A 20,780-nucleotide genomic window follows, 5' to 3' on the forward strand; every position below is an offset into this window, starting at 1 on the left:
TCCCCCCGTCCCTCGGCCCCCTCTCTCCCCCCCTCTCTCCCCCCGTCCCTCGGCCCCCTCTCTCCCCCCTCTCTCCCCCCGTCCCTCGGCCCCCTCTCTCCCCCCGTCCCTCGGCCCCCTCTCTCCCCCCTCTCTCCCCCCTCTCTCCCCCCGTCCCTCGGCCCCCTCTCTCCCCCCTCTCTCCCCCCGTCCCTCGGCCCCCTCTCTCCCCCCTCTCTCCCCCCCGTCCCTCGGCCCCCTCTCTCCCCCCTCTCTCCCCCCGTCCCTCGGCCCCCTCTCTCCCCCCTCTCTCCCCCCGTCCCTCGGCCCCCTCTCTCCCCCTCTCTCCCCCCGTCCCCCGTCCCTCGGCCCCCTCTCTCCCCCTCTCTCCCCCCGTCCCTCGGCCCCCTCTCTCCCCCTCTCTCCCCCCGTCCCTCGGCCCCCTCTCTCCCCCTCTCTCCCCCCGTCCCTCGGCCCCCTCTCTCCCCCCTCTCTCCCCCCGTCCCTCGGCCCCCTCTCTCCCCCCGTCCCTCGGCCCCCTCTCTCCCCCCGTCCCTCGGCCCCCTCTCTCCCCCCGTCCCTCGCCCCCTCTCTCCCCCCGTCCCTCGCCCCCTCTCTCCCCCCGTCCCTCGCCCCCTCTCTCCCCCCGTCCCTCGCCCCCTCTCTCCCCCCGTCCCTCGCCCCCTCTCTCCCCCCGTCCCTCGGCCCCCCTTACCCCCTCTGTCCACCCGTCCCTCGGCCCCCCTTACCCCCTCTGTCCACCCGTCCCTCGGCCCCCCTTACCCCCTCTGTCCACCCGTCCCTCGGCCCCCCTTACCCCCTCTGTCCACCCGTCCCTCGGCCCCCCTTACCCCCTCTGTCCACCCGTCCCTCGGCCCCCCTTACCCCCTCTGTCCACCCGTCCCTCGGCCCCCCTTACCCCCTCTGTCCACCCGTCCCTCGGCCCCCCTTACCCCCTCTGTCCACCCGTCCCTCGGCCCCCCTTACCCCCTCTGTCCACCCGTCCCTCGGCCCCCCTTACCCCCTCTGTCCACCCGTCCCTCGGCCCCCCTTACCCCCTCTGTCCACCCGTCCCTCGGCCCCCCTTACCCCACTCACTCTCTCCCTAGTACCCTCCCCTTCAGCTTCCCTCTCCCCCGGCCCAGTCCTTCCGGCCTCTCCCTGTCTTCTTAGACTCCTCTGGCTAGGAACAGGTCCCTTGGCTCACTCAGTTTCCAGGTTTCTGCTAGTGGGGAACATGACACCTGCTGGTGGCTGAAAAGCCTAAAAGCAGCTGGTTGTGGTGCTTGATGCTCATACTCAGTCCCGGAGACTGAATCGGTGAAGTCCTCCCAGCTAGGGAAACCCAAGGTGCAGCAAGGTCGCCAAGACCAAGATCTTGCGGTGGCACCCACACCACCGCTACCTACAAGCTCTGCATCTACGGGTGAGGTGGAGATTCTGGTGTCTGCTGAGGACATGGATCTCGTTGGACCACCAGACAATGGAAATAGACTGCTCAGTCAATAAGTTGGTAGCAGCAGGTGACCCTGCGGTGTAAACTGCATCATTGAATCTTCCACTTCCCAGTGTTGCAGTGATGCCATTCTCCACTGGAATTGTGGTAGGAATGATCATCAAAATAAAATATGAGAAATCAGAGCTCTAACAGAAAGGTTTAGGTGTTCGTTTTTCCCGTGCGCTGTTAGGGAGTGGAATGGTAGAGAGATAGTATGATTGGTGGTTCCCTCTGCCAAGCACTTAAATGTGAATTGCAGAGTAGTCATATAGACATAGATGTTTTTTCCACCGCGTGGCTGAGCTACGGCAACTGTAAAGCTTTGCACCTCCCCCCCCCCCCCCCCTCCCCACACACACTCTCCAACCCTCAGATGCCTATAAATTTTTCTGTGTCATCACAGGACAAATCTGTTAGTCTCTCAGGATTACATTGCACACTGTATCTATGAGGCTCTTCAACAATTGTATCGAAAATTTTAGATGTAAATGTGTGTTTAAAGAATTGGTATGGAGGATCGAAGTTTATTATTTCTTCGCGTAATGAAATATTGCCATGAAATTTTGACTGTAGTTCAGGAATAATTAACTGTTTATCTTTCGAAACTCCTTTGTTATACATCACATTGTCTTGTTCCAGAAACATTTTCAGTCCTAACTGCTTGAATTTCTTAGTCATTATTGTCACAATCACTACCTACAGATTCTGGAGCAATGTATGTCTCATCTTGACTGGAATTGTCAGAGAAACACTCAAGATCGTCTTTACTGCTTAGTAGAGTCTCTAACTACTCCATAAGTAATTCTTTTTCACTCTTTAGAGACATATTTAGGCAGTACCTGAAGTGCAGTGAATGCAAACTGTAGCTAATAAGCTACAAATACGAAAACAGACCTCATTTAAAATCTGTTGTAAAGACACTCGAATTAACTGTTTACTCCATATCTACTTAAGTTTTTTTTAAATTAATAATAATTTTCAAACCAACAAATCAGTGCACAAACACCAAAAAAGTATCAACTGTCCGTCAAAACACATGTGCGGCAGTACATCCACACTACTCATTTTCAAACTGCTTCAGCTCATCCCGCCATCTATGATCGCTGTGAAGAACAACTACTAGCAGCTGCAGTAGTGTGTATACACTTAGATACGTAACAAATTTGTTAGAAAATGTTGCTCAGTATAGGATACATTGAAGAAATGAAGTCTGTAGCTGATCAGCTACAGTATGCATTAAAGGGAATATAGGTTGCTTTGGATGGAAGAAAATACTCACTTCTTTGTCAAGCTTTTAACTAAAATACATGTAATTTTCATGTTTGTTCAGTCCTCAGTTTTGCCAGATTGTGTATAATTTATAAAAATTCCCTTATACAATTGGATCAGAACAGCAAAAATCATACAGAAGAAGGTGTAATTGCTATTAGTGTGACAACCAGATTTGCATATCTGAGTGACAGTACTGGTTATCGGTTGCACTGATGGTCTGAAAAGTGTTGCTTGTGTTCAGACATGAGGGTTCTACAAGGGCATGCTCCCAATTTTTTTGTGTAAAAACTCTTAAAGCATTTTAAATAAAGCAAATGTTGTTATAATAGTTCCAAATTCGAAGACATGATTATTAGATTACATACACCAAATAGCTGTGTATAATAAGTAATCTTTGTTTACGACACACTGTTTTGGCTTAATCACCATTTTCAAATACATCTAGATTGAAGTGATATCCATATTGCATGGTTAGTGGACATTTTTGTAACTGTCATTGCTTTAATAAGATCATAAATCTTGTCAAGATGTTGAAAATAAAATGTTAATTACGACTTAATAGCAGTTTGACATTTCCACTCTTACAACACTATATGTTTACTCCGCTGGCCCTAAAGAAGACAGTCGAAGAGTTTGTCCACACATGGATAACATTCTCCTTCAGTGTGACAGTGTCAGATCACACACAAATACTGCGACATTTACAACAATCTGACACCTTGAACTCACTGTCGGAGACCATCCGTCATACAGTCCCGACTCAGCCCCATCCATATGCATCTGTTTCCAAAACTTAAAGTACATTTTGAGGACATCACTTAGTCTTGATGAAGTGATGCAAGCAGAGGTGAGTTTGTAGCTCTGTCCAAAAAGTCACATTCTACAGTGATGGTACTTGCAAACAGATCTCTCTTTGGGAGAAATGTGCTTGTCACCAGGGCAACTAGGTTGAGAAATAAGTATTTAGACACAAAGAATAATCATGTAGAATGCTAATAACATTTATTTTATTTAAAATGCTTGTTTGTTGCTTAAAAAAAAATTAATCAGAGGCATTACTTTTCAGCACTCTCTCGTAGTTCTGCTTTGGTATTTCTCAATATCAGATACCATTGGATTCTTTTTCATAGCCTTTCTCTGTGCCTGCATTTACGAGGCGTTGCTGACATTTAGGAAAGTACCCTATGCCCCCTCTTACGATTTACTTGTACATAGAACCTTTTGATGGTGAAAAATTACACATTTAAACCCCCAAAAAGTGTCAAAATCTTTAACAAGATTTTTTTTTGTGTTCATAAAGGGTATGTGCATATATGATTATTACATGAACTACCACTTTTAAACACCCTCACAGATATTTCATGTTGGACAAACGTTCAGGCCGTAAAAAAATTTTCATCTCTCAAGGGAGACCCTGACGTGCATCTCAAGCAGTGTCACTACATTGTGATATGACCACCATCATGTGTAACTAGGGACAGGAAAAAATCTTTATTTTGTTCCCAATTTTGAGGTTGGTTTTTGCCAACTTCAGTGTGGTTTCTATCTTTTGTAGAAATCTTTATTGTGATGCATCAGTGAAACAGCATTTTCTCATGGTGTATGTAAATATGAAAACCACAAATTACACCACTTCAGCTATATAAACATGCTCAATTTGCCCCTGTCAGCCAATCACAGGACAGGATACGTAGCATCATGTAAATCCGTTAGTTGGTAAAACAGAATGTTGATTTCAATATTTATTCAAAATTACTTGTGCTATTTTTGCGAGTAAAGTTAGTGGTAACAACATGAGCTATTGCACAGCAGGTCTAAGTTAGGTTGAAAAGGAATAATTTGGACGAGAGTAAACAAATCCAAGCTTCCTTAAGAAGCTGTTATATTACTTCTTCAGCATGGTTTAAATCTTTTGTATATCATATGTGATGACACTGAGAGTTTTGCATTGTATCCCATATCCTGTGTCATAATTGACTGATAAAAGTGAACAGAGCAGACAATGTATTGGTGTATATGTTTTCAAAGTTAGAACCATATTTGGGGCTCTGATATCTACACTGTGGTCCTACTAAAGTATGAACTTTAGCTGATGCATAGCATTAAAGATCTCTCAAAAATGCATCATTTTTGACTTGTTTTGTGCATACATATATGGATATAAGATGCCCCAGCCCAAAACTGTTAATGGAATGGAGTTCGTTGACAGAGTGATATTTTCGTTTTGACATCACATATACAACCATAGCTCTTTATGTGGGGAAATGATCTGTCATTTTAAGATTGTATGTGAAACTCGGCCTTGACGAAAAGGTCAAAATCAGATTTCACCATTCAGTAATGGTCACCTGCAACCCCTCCCCATCGCCCCATCCCCCCTCCCCCCTCCCGGCCCCCAAAGGCGCTCACTATTCTTTTGTGAGTTTGCACTTGTGACCGAGCTATTGCAGGCCATTCTTTCTTCACGGGCTGCATTTCCTTCCCTGTGCCCCTCACTGTTTCCCCACTGCTGCCTCCTCCCCCACTCTCGGTGTTGTACCTTATGCCAACTTGGCTATCCACTTAATTTCCTGTATTCCTGCAGTTTTGATTCTCTCGCCTTTTCTCTTTCATCGTTTTGGCATTTTGGTCCCCCGGAGGGGTTTGACCTCCACTTCTAAATTTTCTGTCTGTAGTGTGAGCCATTCAGGGAAGAACAGCCTCCCTAGTGTCTACGGCATGGATGCCTCTACTCTCTTCCTTCTTCTCTTCCTTTCATGCCATAGCCTCCCCTCTGCCCTGCTAGGTCACCAGCACATGTAGCCAGTCCATGCGGTGGTGCTGTTATTTACCCATCTGGCTGAGCCCCCAGGCAACGCAGGGATTACACTTCTGATACTTGAGTGGTTGTTCGTAATTCCAAAGCATCAGAACTCCCAGCAACGGCCGCCGTGCCAGATGACCCTTGCTGTGTTGGGTGGCGCCTATGGGGATAGCCCCTGATGGGAGAGGGTGGTATCAGGGTGGATGCTTTGCACATGAATCATATCAAACTCCAAAAATCTGGTCATTCTCGTGTGGCCACCTCTTAAAGTGGTAACAGATCACTGAATGCTGCTTCTTATGACCCCCCCCCCCCCACATTCCCTTCCCTGGTTACATTGGGGGAGGAGGGCCAGGCTCACAGGCTCGGAGTGAACATTTTCTCCACTACCTGGGCTGTACTAGGAAGGATGGAGTACATTCACTGCTACAAAGCTGTTACTTTTTGTGGAAAGTATCAAAGACAAGTTTGGCAAAGTTGCATCTCTCAGTAAGATGCTGTCAGGTGCCCTGTTGATCAAAGCTGCTTCTGGCTCTCTTCATGCTTATGTTCATGTTGGCCACATTCCGGTGTTTATTACAGCTCACCAGTCTCCGAATATGGTCCAGGGAGTCATATTTCTTCAGGACCCCACCTTTCAGACTTCTGCAGAACTCTGCGCTAATCTGGAACAGTGGTGCATTCATTTTGTTAGACCTGTGCAGAAAGGTTGTAAGGACAACTGCACCAGTACCATCACCTTTATTCTGACTTTTGAGGGAGATACCCACAGACAAGGTCCACCTACCCTCCATTCTCCATGACCCCTCCAGGGATGGATTTGCTGGTTTGCATCAAATCCCTTTTCGCTCAACCGCATGCTGCCTTTGGGATGCTACCCCCATATAATAAATTTCGCGGCATGAAGGAGACTCCCACCATATGGCGTTCTTCCCTCTGCCTCTCCCAATGGGAATCTACCATCCTGTGCAGTCTTCGTACTGGCCATACTAGTCACCTATATTTTTTTAAATCCCCCCCACCCCTCGCCACTTGTTGTTCCAGGGCTCCACTCATGGTGATCCATATTTTGCTGGACTGCCCTTTGCATTTTGGTCCTTTCCACTAAATATGCCCTCCCACCTTCTTTGTCAGGAGTGTCAGCGGATGACCCTCCCATGGTTACGTCTATCCTCAGTTTCCTTTGCGAAAATGGTTTGTGCTCAGATATAAGTCCTTGAATTTTCCTCTGTGTTACAGTCCTTCAGTTAGCACAGGTGTTGGTTATAGAGGCCTTGACCTTGCTTCCACACTGGCCAGATTTTCCCACCTCCCTACATTTTGTATGATCTGTTATACTGTTTTGTTTCCTTTCCTCTTTTCTTGTGTCTTGTTACCCTGATGTTGTCCCCTTTTTATTGTGCTAGTCATATGGCAGGGTGTGGATGTTGGTACAAGTCAGTGGCAGTGCTGGTGCCCCACCGTCCGTAACATTTCTGGGGCACCCCTGGTCTCCCCATTCCCTCCAACCCACCTCTTGTTCTATCCTCTCCCTGTTGCCCTGATGTCCCTTTCCCCCCTCTTTGTTTGCACTTGATCCCTTAACTTTGGTTGGATTGTGATGTTGTTCCTCCCTTGATTTCTGCCATCCTAGATCATGGGACCTATGTGTTGTCTGCTTGATCACCTCCCCCAACAACCAACCAATTCATGAAATTTTTACACTGAAATCTCAAAAAGACAAATTTTACAATGTTTGATAAAACTGCGGATTCCACATTACTTTTTTTGCTTCACTTGCGTGAGATTTTCCTGTACCTGTATATAAATCTGTTTCTGCTTGACTGCAACCCCTGAAGAAAGTAAGGTAGATTTCAACAACAGATTGATTTTTACTGATACCATAATGTGAAATGCACCTTTAGTAATCATTCACAAGTTACTAATTTCAGACATAGATATAATTTACATGTTTTAATTCTTTGGTGCAAGGAAACTATCCCCAAAGATTGTTCGTGTTCTTGATTCACCCCAGGCAAGAAATCACTATTCTAGTGTCTCTTCTTACATAGTAGTGACCAAACAAATAATGCCAAATGCTATTATGTTCCTTTACCTCAAATTATAGCAGCATCTGGCAGCTAGTGTTATTAAATTCAGATTTACAGATACTTTTCTTGCTATAAATTCAGTAGCGTAATGTTGCACCTGTGTAAGTTGCCTCTATCAATTTCATTTTGTGTGTAGCATTAAGTGCTAGTTAGAAATGTGTTTATTTGACAAGAAAATGCTCACATTTGAGCCTTTGCGTCCTGTGCACAAATCAAATTAATCAGTTATAAGATTAACCCATAATTGAATATATGGTTAAATTTATTTTTATAAGCCATTGCTTTCTCAATAATTGATCTGTGATCATTATAATCTCGGCCTCCTGTTCATGTTTGTAAATGAGCTGCTGCAGTGATATAGCCACTGCAGCTGCATTCTACAACAGCGAGATTCAGATCTGTGCGCCCATCCACATGTAGATTTTACGCAGGTTTTTTTGAAACACTAAAAGTAAAATCTAGGCTGGTTCCTTTTAAAATGACATTACTAAATTCCTTCTTCATCCTCATCCAATGCATTTGTGCTCTGTCGCCAAGGATCTTGTCACCAACAGGCTAATTTTCCGTTTTTGTGGTGCGATGGCCATTTTATGGCGTTATTTGTATCATTATTCCTAACTTCTAATCTGCTTAAGATTGTCAACTGAGCTCTGACTTGGGGTACATCTGTGTATGATGCATATTCTTTAATTTTGCTGTTGTGTAGGAAGTAAGAGGATCATTCAAATATAAACTGAAATACTGTGATACAGTTTTGTTGGTGATATATCCGAATACAAAGGGAGTGCCTTAATTTTCTACATGGTTTCTGTCAGCAGAATGAACACTCCCCCTCCAATGGCATTTAATCTGTTTCTTCTGATATACTTTCCTTGCCTCACTAAATATTTCAGAGTTTTTAGCTTTGGGTTTCAGCAAACTAAGAATAATTTGAAAAGGGGGGGGGGGGGGGGGGGGAGCTGATTGTTAAAATTTTGACTGTTGAAATGTGTGTACTTTGTACGTGATCTGATTTCACTCTCTGTGTATCGACTGGAGAACGTTCATCAGAGGCCCTCAAATTACTGCCTTGCTTAAAAAGGAAAAAAAAGAAAAAAAAAAAACTGCAGCCAAGACTGTCACAGAATTGATGGAGCCTTTGGTTTGGAAATCAGAGGAGGGTCTCAATTAATGGATCCAATCAATTCTGGGAATGATGCTGCAACTTGTGAACTCTGCTAACACCCTGTGCACAAGACCAGCAATCTTCACCAGTTCTGCCAGCCGCATGTAAGACCTGAAGATGGCCTCGCAGCCCAAGTTCCAGACGTTATTGGTGCTAACATGACGTACAACCTGCAGGCAACAGTACCCTGCATACTCGATAGCCGCCAGCAGGTCCTCCTCTACATCTCGGATGAGGCCTCTGTGGCAGACATACTGAGTGCACATTGGCATTTTTTCCAGCCATGGATGCAACTTCCACAATTGGCTCTATAATGCGCCTAACTCCAGATAACTAGTAGACTCCTTTCCCCGTGTGCCTACACAGACCCTGCCGAAGGAGCAGCCAACTGTCCACTCGCAGGGTGAATCGGCGAGGCCAGACAGCAAACCGCCTCATTGACTTTGTGCCGCAAGCAACGCAAATGAGCTACAACCTGCAACTCAGCCTGTGGTGAGCACAGATCTCCCATAATGGGAACACTGCTAGGTGCCTCAGCAGCAGAGCCTGTGGACAAAACAACTGACATGAGGTGTCCCATGCAGCTTGTCAGATTCTCTGCCACTGCTACACCTTGAAGCCTAACTGTGGCTGTAAGTGTCTTCATCTGCTTGTGCACTGAAGCCAGATCATCCTGCCTGTTCACACACCACATGCACACCCTATCCGTCCCACTACCTTAAGAATTAAATTACAAAACAAACATAAAAACCTAAATATGTGACTTGATAGTCTCCCAGAGCTTCACCAATGGAGGGTGGCAGCTGACTGAGCTGTGGTCAACAGTTACTGTCCACTGTGTGTAAGACAGTTGTTAAAGAGGTTGCCAGTGTAGCATAGAGAGTTTTTCACAAATTAGAGCTATTGTGTGTACGCGTGCTTTGTCTTGCAGGACAACACTGTGCCATTTTAAGAATATTCAATCAGTATTTAAATGAAATTATTTCATTACCAGATATAAGTTCTGCTTACGATTCTTAACCTTTATATTGTTACTGAATATGGGAGTGCTCATTTCTTTAATAGTCTGAAAAAAACTTTCCTAGACCATTCCTGAAATAGGCATAATGAATGGCACCACTGCCATTTTGCATTTAGTGTATCGTGAGTAAACTTCATTGAATTTGGGTGCCAGTATTGAGATCACTGGAATAACTATAGAGCGCCTCTTAAAGTTTTTCACTTCATGCAGTGCAGACCTGTTTTGTAATGATAAAGTTATTGGCAAGCTGATCTTAATGAAAGTGTTAAATGAAAATAAATATGTATTTACAAAATCTGAATTAAGACATTCCTGTCTTGGCTATTTGAAACTGTAGTAAGCATTTATATGTTCATTAACTGTAAAAGCAAAGATGATATCTTTGTGATGCACTTTAATATTTTGAGGATTGGGATTCTAGAGTCTAGTTCAACTGGCTGATACTGTGCTTTTTCCCAGTTTTTTTAATTCTGTGTTACGGGATCTACTGCACAGAACTTTGTTCATTTCATTTGAAAGAGGGATCTTCTTTCTAAGAATTATTGCAAAGAAATGTAGACTGAATTACATCAATGACTATATTTTTGTATTGAAATGAAAATGTATTTTTTCACAACAGAAATGTTTTTTGCATCATATTTTAAAGTATCGTAAATAGAGATACAATTTTTGAATGTTGGGCTCCATAAGGTTCCCTTTTTGTGCAGTGACCGTGGAATATAAAATTATAAAGAATGTAGCAACCAGTTGCGCAAACGTAATTTATTTATCTTCTTGCAAATAGATTTTGACTGATATCAGTTGAAGTCTGTGCATTTTTCTAACTCATAAATGCCATAAGTAGAAGTACTGTCCTTGGCAGATTCCTATCATGAAGTGGTCATCTATCATGAAGTGACTTCATGATAGAAATCTGCCAAGGACAGTACTTCTACTTATGGCATGTATCGGTTAGAAAAATGTATCGATGATGACTGATATCAGTTGAAATCGATTTGCAACAAGATAAATAAATTATGTTTGCGCAACTGGTTGCTACATTCTTTATAATTTTAGAGAGAGAATTAGTTGTGGCTAAAAATAAGTTTCAAAACATAGTTTTTCATCGAAAATTACTTATTTGCTTTTTGCTGTGTGTTAATGATTTCAAAGCATTTTTGTAAATGTCACATTCTCCATGATATCACCTGGAATCTTTTCTTGTGTTGCCACTTTTCCAGATCTTGCCTTGCTTCATTTTGCACAAACTGTACATTTCCTGTAGACCATTTTGATATTTTTGTTGCCTTAATCGACTCAGGAAAATGTCTCCCACTGAGTGTATTTACAGGTGAACTACTTTGAGGGGAAATAAATTCTGCCCGGCCTCCTCTGTTCATCAGTCGTGAAGGTGTTTGCTTACAGGCCCAAACTACTTATGTAAAAAGAAATTAATAATCATTGTCATGAAAATGTGAAAAAAGTTTTCTTCACTACTTGATTAGTTTCTGCCCAGAAGGAAAGTAAGCCATTAGCTGGTTGCTTTGGTCCACAGCAGTCATCTCTTTGTTATAATCCAAAATATGGGCAGATTTCATCTTCTTAATCATTTCTAAGTACTGTATGTTCTGACTCTGGATGCAGCCATTTTGTGTTTCATCACCAAATAAATACATTCCCAGTGTCTTTTAATTTCACAAACAGTAAATGGTCTCATCTATGAATTGGAAGTTCATTTATTATTTTAAGCTTATGGGGAATTAGATCAATCTTTTCTATTTTTCAGTACTGTAGTGTAAGGCTATCTTGAAAACAAATACAGAGCATGTAGCAACCAAGTGCACTTCATGTGTTGCCTTCTGAGGCACACGGCGAAGAGGGGAACATAAATGCCACAAGGAAAGTTACACAAAATGTTTGTGTTCATCCTGCCAATTTGAGTGACACGTGCTGCCATCTGTGTTTTTCCATGATAGTACAAGCATAATAGAGTACTTCTATACAGATGTAGGACAATCGTTGCAGTACATTAAAGCTGAGGAATGGCCAATGTAAATCTTATATCACTTATCTTTTTGGAATATAGTCCATGTGCCATAGCGTGCTACTCGCCCCTCTCCAAACTGTCAAAGGTCAATAACATTACACTCCCACACATCAGTGAAGTATACCCTACAGAGCTTGCACTTCTGGCATCCTCTCATAGATTAATGCATTGTGGGTCATGTCAGCACAAAGTTCTCAACCCAGAGGTTATGAAATAGAATATGAACCAGATCCCCGTTGTGTGTTTTTCGTAACAACGTGGGTAAATTGGGTGATCTCTGTACTTTTGGAAACCAAAAGCATTCCCACAAAGAAATTTATAGTAAATAGATAGATATTACAAATAAAAGTAAATCTAATTCTGTAATTGTTTAACAACTTGACATTGGCAGTTCAGCCCATTATTTCTGTACATTCAGTCTGCATAATTTCTTAACAATTGCAATGATACGGGCTCCATTCCAGTTCTTCAGTAAGTCCCAGTTTTTATTGAATTAATTGTTAAATGGAGGCACAGATGGGAAGCTACTCTAGGGTTTGTCTGGTTTTTGTGGTATGTAACAAACAAAAATACTGTGTATCCATGGTTTTCAGGTGTGCTGCCAGATCCAATCTTCGAAAGTCCACAATGCTTCGGCAGACAATCGTTCTACCATTATTAGGTGCTGCTGATAGAATAAATACCCAAATTTCCGTTGGAACCACATGATGAGGGTGGGAGCCTTAAGAGGCTTGGCATTCATCATTCACTGGGTACGGGCTTGGCATTCATCATTCACTGGGTACGGGCTTGGCATTCATCATTCACTGGGTACGGGCTTGGCAACACTGGGGTTCCTGAGCTGGGGACTCGCAAGTGCCGCCAGTCCCCTGTCACCGTAAGCTCTGGGCCCACTTCAGTGACCACTGTGTGGCACAGCTGTGGAACATCGTTTGTCTCATGGAATGGGGATCTTGGCTTGACTGCCCAGATCACGAGGATGGAATAAACCTCTACTTAAAAAAAAAAAAAAAAACTCAAGGTCTGCTGCACGCTGATGAGATGAGATGCATGGCTGTTAAGGTGGAACAGTCGTTAGCAGGCAACCTCTGGGGAACCTGACACACCTCAGTTATATAAGGCTTACTCAGGCATGTGGGGCTCTGTCTGAGTGGACCCTTACTTCCCTAGCTGCTTGTGGGACCGAAATGGATACTCCAAAATCATCTTTTCCTTCTCCCAGTGGAAAGGGTGGGCCACTGGAAGGTTGTAACATCCAGTCTATGAAGAGGGCTTGTGTAGTCAGTCCCCTGACTCCGGCGCTTCCTTGACAAGTTCAGTTGTTAGTAACAGAATGCATTCTGGGCCTCAGAATGTGTTTCTCATAGTGAAATGGAAGGAGGGTAGTTTCGAGAAGGTTTCACCCTTCTGTATACAAAAGGGTTTGGAGGGAATCTGTGGATCCTTAAAATCGGTGAAGTGCTTGCACAGTGGGACCTTGCTAGTAGAAACTTCCAATTCCCAGCAGGCAGCTAACCTCCAAGCTGCTTTGGGGCTCTGCCATTACCTGTCCCAGGGGTAGAGCAATTGAGAGGCTTCTCCTTGGGAAATATGTCATAGACATTGAACTGCAGAGCACCTTGAATTATAGCAAAGGTGTTCTGACATGCTGGGATCTAGTTGACATTTCCAAGGAGGAACTGCAATGTGAGTGGCCTCTGGAAGGTATAGTTGATGTGCAACATATCATAAAGAGGATTGATGTCAATCTTATCATATCCAACTCGTTTATTCTGACCTTCAGTAGCACAAAACTTCCTGAGCACATTAAGGCTGGCTTCCTTCGCCTTAGTGTGAGGCTTTATTTCCCGACCCCAATGCTCTGTTTTACATGCTCGTGTTTTGGGCATACCACCTTAGGGTGTAAAGGTGAAGCGACTTGTGGCAACGCCACTTATGAAGGAGTTGGTTGCTCGTCTCCAGCCAAATGTATCAATTGCTCTGGAAACCACCCTGTTTGGAGTAGGGACTGCCGAATCATCTTTGAGGAATACAAAGTCCAGGATATAAAAACGACAAAGCGTATCCCCTGTGGTGAGGCCATGAAGATTGCAAGTCGATGCAGCCTCATCTTTTGCGTCAATTGTTCAGAAGCCCATTGAAAAAGCAGATGCCTCTACACAGACGAAGGTGGCTACTGTTGGCAGTAATACCTATAGATGGCAGTGCACTTGGAAGGCAGCAAGTGTTTCAGAGCCTGTAGCCTCCTCTCGAACAGCAGACAGAGGTACATTGGGCCAGACCCTGGCGCCTCGCAACAGCTGAGGCTGTTCAGATGGCTATTACCACTCCCACATCGGCTCCACCAAAGCCCAGCAAACTGCAAAAAGCTCCTATAAAGCAGCCACAGCAGGTCAAATCACGTGGCATGACTGTGCTGATGTCATTTTACTTTATGCTTCATCTGACTCTTCCACAGAGCTGATGGAGTACAATGTGAGGGGCAATCATCTTGCCCCACGACTGCCCCTCCACCTGCTGCAGCCTCCTCACCCTGTTGGAAAGACAGGATGAAGATGCTACCCCCATCATAGACGGCTCCCATACTTCAGTGGAACTTGCAGGGGTTCATGACACATGTGGAGGAACTTCATCTACTCTCTCAGGGTAGACCGTGTGTGTGTGTGTGTGTGTGTGTGTGTGTGTGTGTGTGTGTGTGTGTGTGTGTAGGAGACTTATTTCCATCCCCCATACTCCTCTACACTCCGAGGGTCTACACTCCACAAAAAGGAGCGACCTGTGTGGAGAGAGAGCTATAGGAGGCATAGATATTTTCATCTGGGTGGACTGCCACTCCTCACCTCTCTCACTTACATCAACTTTACAAGCTGTTGCTGTGTCGATGCACATGCATCTTCCATTGACTATATGTTCCCTTTACGCATCTTCCATGTTCCCTTTACTTGCCTGTACTTGATGAAGAGGCCCTCTCTGACCTTATTACACAGCTCCCCAAGCCATTCATCATCTGTGGTGATTTTAATGCCCACAATGTGCTTTGGGGCTCTGCCATTACCTGTCCCAGGGGTAGAGCAATTGAGATGCTTCTCCCGTCATCCTGTGTGTACTTGCTAAATGCGGTACAGAGCACTCACTTCTGCAAAGCAACAGGGTCATTATCCGCCATTGTTCTCCAGCTCTTGCCCACAATTCTCAATGAGAAGTGGTCAATGACTGGCACGAAAGTGATCACCTCCCAATTTGGATTCACCTGCCAGATTGTGTTAGCCCCGAAAGAAAACCACAATGGGTGCTCAGTAGAGCCGACTGGACACTTTATAACCAGTTGGCCCAATTCGAACTCTGTGCAAATGTCAAGGCATGGGTGGATCATATTACCAAACTGGTCCACTACACCACTGCAGCATTCATTCCACAGTCCATGGGCCACCAGAAGAGGCAACCTGTCCCTTGGTGGAGTTCCGTATGCCACTCTGCAATCAGGACCAGGCGTGTGGCTCTGTGTAGGTTCCAGTGTCGGCCAACTGCTGAGAAACTTGGAGCCTTTTGGGTGGTGATGGCTAAATATCATTGAATTATTTGAGAGAGCAAGAAGAGGTCGTGGAAACAGTTTTCGAACACCATTAATCGTTCCACTAAAAGTTCCATTGTGTGGGAGACCGTCAGGAGGATTTCTGGAAGAGGAGGGAGGTGCCCCATGACTGCTGTAATGAATAGAGGCACTCTTCACATGGATACGTGAGACATTGCCCAGACTATGACAGCATATTTTGCCACAGTTACTGCGGCAGCCAGTCAGAATCTGGATTTCCAGCGCCATAGAGTGGTTGCTGAGAGATGAAGTTTAGCCTTCCAGTCCACCTCTAATGAAGTTTTCAACTGCCTGTTCTCCTTGTGGGAGCTGGATTCTGCATTGTCTGCAGCTCGTGACACATCCCTTGGTCACGACAGGACCCATTACAGTGTGCTATGGTACCTCTCAAGACAACAAAGATATCCTCTTCGCACTTTTAAATGCCCTTTGGGAGTCAAGTCACTTTTTGACGTGTGGCATGAGGCAGTTTTAATTCGTCTTTTGAAACCTGGGAAAGACCGCACATGCCAAGTAGTTAATGTAGTGTTGCCTTCATTAGTTGCATGGGAAAGGCCTTGGAGTGGATGGTTAACCAGCGCCTTGTCTGGTTCTTAGAATCCTGGCAACTCCTTAGTTGCTTTCAGTGTGGCTTCAGGAGGTTTCGTTCCACCTTTGATAACCTTGCCCTCCTGGAGGCAGCTATACATCAAGCTTTTTTATGCTGTCACCACCTTCTAGATGTATTTATTGACATCAAGAAGGGCTATGGTACGCCTTGGAGGCGTCTCGTCCTAGAGCAGCTCCACGAATGGGGTTTTCATGGTTGTCTTCCCATTTTTCTTCAGTCCTTCCTCTCGCCATGATATCTTAGATACCGAGTTGGTGACATCCTGTCTGATCGCTTTGAGCAGGAGAACGGTGTCCCTCAAGGTAGTGTTTTATGTGTGACTGTCATTGCCATAGCTATTAATAGCATTACGTCCATAGTGAAAAGTCCTGTCCAGTGATCCTTGTTCATAGATGATTTCTCTGTGTTTTGCGCTTCTTCAAGCCTCGCAACAACAATGCTTCAGTTGCAACTTATTCTTAGATGTTTGGGCAAATGGGCGCAGAAGAGTGATTTTAAGTTTTCCACCGAGAAGTTGTGTGTGTTCTTTTTCACCGTTCTCGTTCAATTTTAACCTTTCCTAAATTGAGGATGAGTGACAGTGTCCTTACTTTTAAAGACACAGTTAGATTTCTGGAGCTCATTTTTGACTTGAAGCTTACGTGGTTACCACATCTTACAGACCTGAAACAATGGTCACTTAAGGCTTTAAGTATTTTAAAATGTTTTAACCACAGTACATGGGGAGCAGACAGGACTTGCCTGCTCCAGCCTTACAGGGCTTTTGTGCGATCTTGGCTCAATTATGGATGCACAGTGTATGGGTCTGCAAGGCCTTCTTATTTAAATGTGTTGGACGTTGTGCACCATGAAGGGATTAGGTTGGACACTGGGGCATTCAGAACAAGCCCCATACCAAGCCTCTGTTCAGAGGTTGGTGAACTTCTTCATATGTGGTGACTGCTACTTATGGTGTGCCAGGCGTATAAAACTGTGTCCACGCCATACACACCTGCGTACCATACCGTTGTTCAGCTCCCTCTGCATGGCTTCTTCATTACCGGCAACAAGCAACGAGTTCCTGTGGGATTCACGCACAGGATTGCCTTTCTGTGATGGATATGACTGGTCTTAATGTTTTACGTAAAGATTGGAGCAGATTTTCACCTTGGCTCCTACAGAGACCCAGACTTACTTTAGATTTGACTAATTTTAAGAAAGATAGTACACCAGATTTTACATTCCAATCTGTGTTTTTTAACATTTTTAGATGTGCATCACAGTTTTACCGGCATTTACACTGATGACTCCAAACAAGGGAATTTCCTTAGCTGTTCTGTGGTGTTCCCTGATCATGTCACCAGGATTCGCCAGCCTGATGAATATACCATTTTCGCAGCGGACCTCCACGCGATCCTGAAGGCACTGGAGCAGATGAATCATATTTGGGGCAATTGGTTTCTCATCTGCTCAGATTCCCTTGCTGCAGAATCTGTACTCAGCTGAGTAGTTGGTCCAGTTGATATATGACCAACTGTACTTGCTCCAATGGTGGGGTAAGCAGGTGTCATTCTGCAGGGTGCCAGGTCATGTCGGAATATGGGCAATGAACAGGCCAATCAGGCTGCCAAGGAGGTCTTCAGAGAGCAGGATGTGGCACAGTGTCGTATTCCCTTGCAGTCTGTCATTTCTGCACTCCATAGGAAGTGCATGCAATTGTGGGAGGAAGAATGGCTGGCAGTGACGGCCAATAAGCTGCGGTTGGTGAAGTCAACAACTCGGCTGTGGCGTTCCTCCTGCCGGTTGCTCCGGCAGGATGAAGTGACCCTCTCGTGTCTTCAGATTGGGCACTGTCCTCGCACACATAGCTTTATATTACAGCTGGAGGACCCACCCCCCCCCCCCCCCCCCCAGTTTGTGATGCTTGTGTTGTGTACATCTCTGTCTGCCATATTTTAACAGAATGCATTTTATACCGTGATGCAAGGGCAGAAGCAAAAATTGGAGGGGATCTGCCCTCTATTTTAGCTGATGAGACAAGTGTACGTAGTGTTTTAAAATTTTACAATGTATCTGCACTCTTGCCAAAACGTTTAGGCTGGAGGTTTTAGTGTATTGCAGAGTGGCTGGCTCTTCCCTTTTTTTCCTTGCAGTCAGTCAGCCAGCCACTGCCATCTGCTGTATTGTTTTAGCTTTTTTCCTGTGTAGTCCATGTTCTACTGCTGACGCCATGCTTCGTCCCATGCTTCGGTGTGTGTACGCACGTAGTTTTCTGACCTTTGTTACCTGTGTTTTATGTTCTGTTTTATCTTCCTGTTCTGGGTATTTTCTTGACACCCATCTCAATCTGGTTTTGAGCGGGCACTGAAGACCTTGCCGCCGTGCACCCATACAAACCTCTCCATCCATCTGATGAGGGTGGGACACTTATCTTCCAAAATATCATGAACTTTCCATGAGTGGATCGCACAGCAATCCCAAGAACCATGGAAGCAGCATATATGCTAAGAAAGCCACAGAGCGCATAATTTATTATTATTATTATTATTATTATTATTATTATTATTATTATTATTTTAACATTTCTTTCAACTCTTGTAACTTCATATGTTGAAACACCCTCATCAGTTAATGTTTCCTTTGCAGTTTCATAAATGACAGATTTTCAGGATTTTATTTCCAACACATATTTTGAAGCAAGAACTCCATTGTCAGTGTTTCAGAGTTTCCTGAGAACAGAAGTTCTGCTCAGCAATATATATAAAAACGAATGTACAGAAAGTCAATGAACTTCGTTGTAAAATATATGTTTTTTTCGCTGTGCCTGTTTGCCACATGAAGTCATTACGGATTTGTTAAAATCCATGATTGTTGTCACTGAAAACTTTGTTAGAAGTTGATTACAATTACACCCACATAGACCCATATTTCAGGTAATAATGCTCTTACATATAGTATACCACTGCATTTGCAGTCAATTTATGCACTTAACTCTTCAATATTAAAAAGTTACTTCTAAAATGACACATGCATAAGTTCAAAATATTATGGAGGATCTATATGGCATGGGTTGTGAGACTGCCATTGAAATGAAGCATGTTGGGCACAGCAGCATGCTCTGCACTGGGTAGTCAACTCTGCTGATGGCCACAGTTTGGCAGCGGCCATTCATTCAGGACAGTTGATCAATGGTCGTGTGCATGTAAAAGTTGTGTAAGAATTGTAGCAGAACTGGTATCAATACTTTATGCCACTAATTGTGCACTCACACAGCTTCCCCATCTCCCCTTCCTTTCTTCCATTACCCATCCCAATCCAGTCCTCCATGTCTTCATTATTGTACACTGCATGAACACAGCAGTTTCCAATGTCATCCGAAAGCTATCTAAGTTTTCAGTCTTGTTTGTGTGCGTATTAATGACTCAGGATATCTGTTTGCTGAGTTGTTACCTTTAATCTTTAATTATTTATCTTTAATGTTTCTGGTATACACTGACAAGCCAAAACATTATGACCACCATCCACCACGACTTTAGATGCCGCCTGGTGGCATTGAAGGCACGGGCACCAGTAACAAAAGTATGTAAACAGAGCAGTCACAGATGGGGGATCACCCTAATAAAGATATGGGCTGCAAATGGGGGAATCCATTGAGATAAGAGACTTTGACAAAGGGCAGATTATTATTATTATTATTATTATTATTATTATGCAGAACCTGTGAAACGGTATCTTGAAAATGAAGGTGGTCTAATTCCCATGGGCTACTGTTGTGAACGTCTACGGAAAGGTGAAACTACCACTAGGTGCTAAATGGTTGGATGACCACTACTCTTCACAGAACGTGGGGTTCGGAGGCTTGTTTGCTCTGTAGAGTATGATGGGTGGTGATCTGTGGCTTCTCTGCCAAAAGGGCACAGTGCTAGTGCATGCATTAGTGTTTTGGAGCCCACTGTTCATTCTAGATGATTGGACGTGGAGTTCTGCAGCAGACCAACCCTACATGTTCATATATTGACCCAACATCATCATCAGCTGAGATAGAAGTGGGTGTGGGACCATCAGGATTCGACCATCAATCGATGGAAATGTGTTGGCTCGTCAGGTGGATCACATTTTTGCTACACTACATTGATGGTCATCTCCACAAATCCGTCATTGAGGTGAACAGCAGCTCAAAACTTCAGCACACCACAGCCACAATCTAATAGGAGCAGTATTATGCTATGGGAGAGATTCTCCTGTGCTTGCATGGGACGTATGGTAGTAATTGAAGACACGCTGACAGCTGTGTGAATCACCTGCACCCCTTCATGCTTGATGTATTCCCCGACGGCGATGACATCTTTCAGCAATATAATTGTCCATGTCTCGGAGCCAGAACTGTGCTACAGTGGGGTGAGGAGCATTACAGTGAACTCACTTAGATGTCTTGGTGACCAAATTCACCTGATGTCAATCCTATGGAAGCCATCTGTGTCGCTGTTGGGCTCCATCACTGCATACACAAATAAGTGGCCCGATATTTACAGGAATTAAATCAGCTGTGCATGGACATATAATGCCAAATACCTCCACAAACCAACCAACAAACTGTCAGATCCCTGATACACAGATGTATTTCATTCCAAAGACAGACAAACAAGCTATTAAGCAGGTAGTCATAATGTTTTGGCTCATCAGTATATATTGTTTTGCATGTTTACTTTCCTTTAGATAGAGCACTCTTCACATAGAATTATCTT

At 44.2% G+C, this 20,780-nt stretch overlaps 1 protein-coding gene across 3 annotated transcripts in view; it reads left to right on the forward strand.

Annotated features, from left to right (window-relative positions):
- Window positions 1-20,780, forward strand: part of LOC126298858 (uncharacterized) — a 182,147-nt gene that overhangs the window by 135,098 nt on the left and 26,269 nt on the right. The gene's annotated exons all lie outside the window — the stretch shown is intronic.

The sequence above is a fragment of the Schistocerca gregaria genome, chromosome X, assembly GCF_023897955.1.
Source record: "Schistocerca gregaria isolate iqSchGreg1 chromosome X, iqSchGreg1.2, whole genome shotgun sequence".
Classification (NCBI taxonomy): Eukaryota; Metazoa; Arthropoda; class Insecta; order Orthoptera; family Acrididae; genus Schistocerca; species Schistocerca gregaria.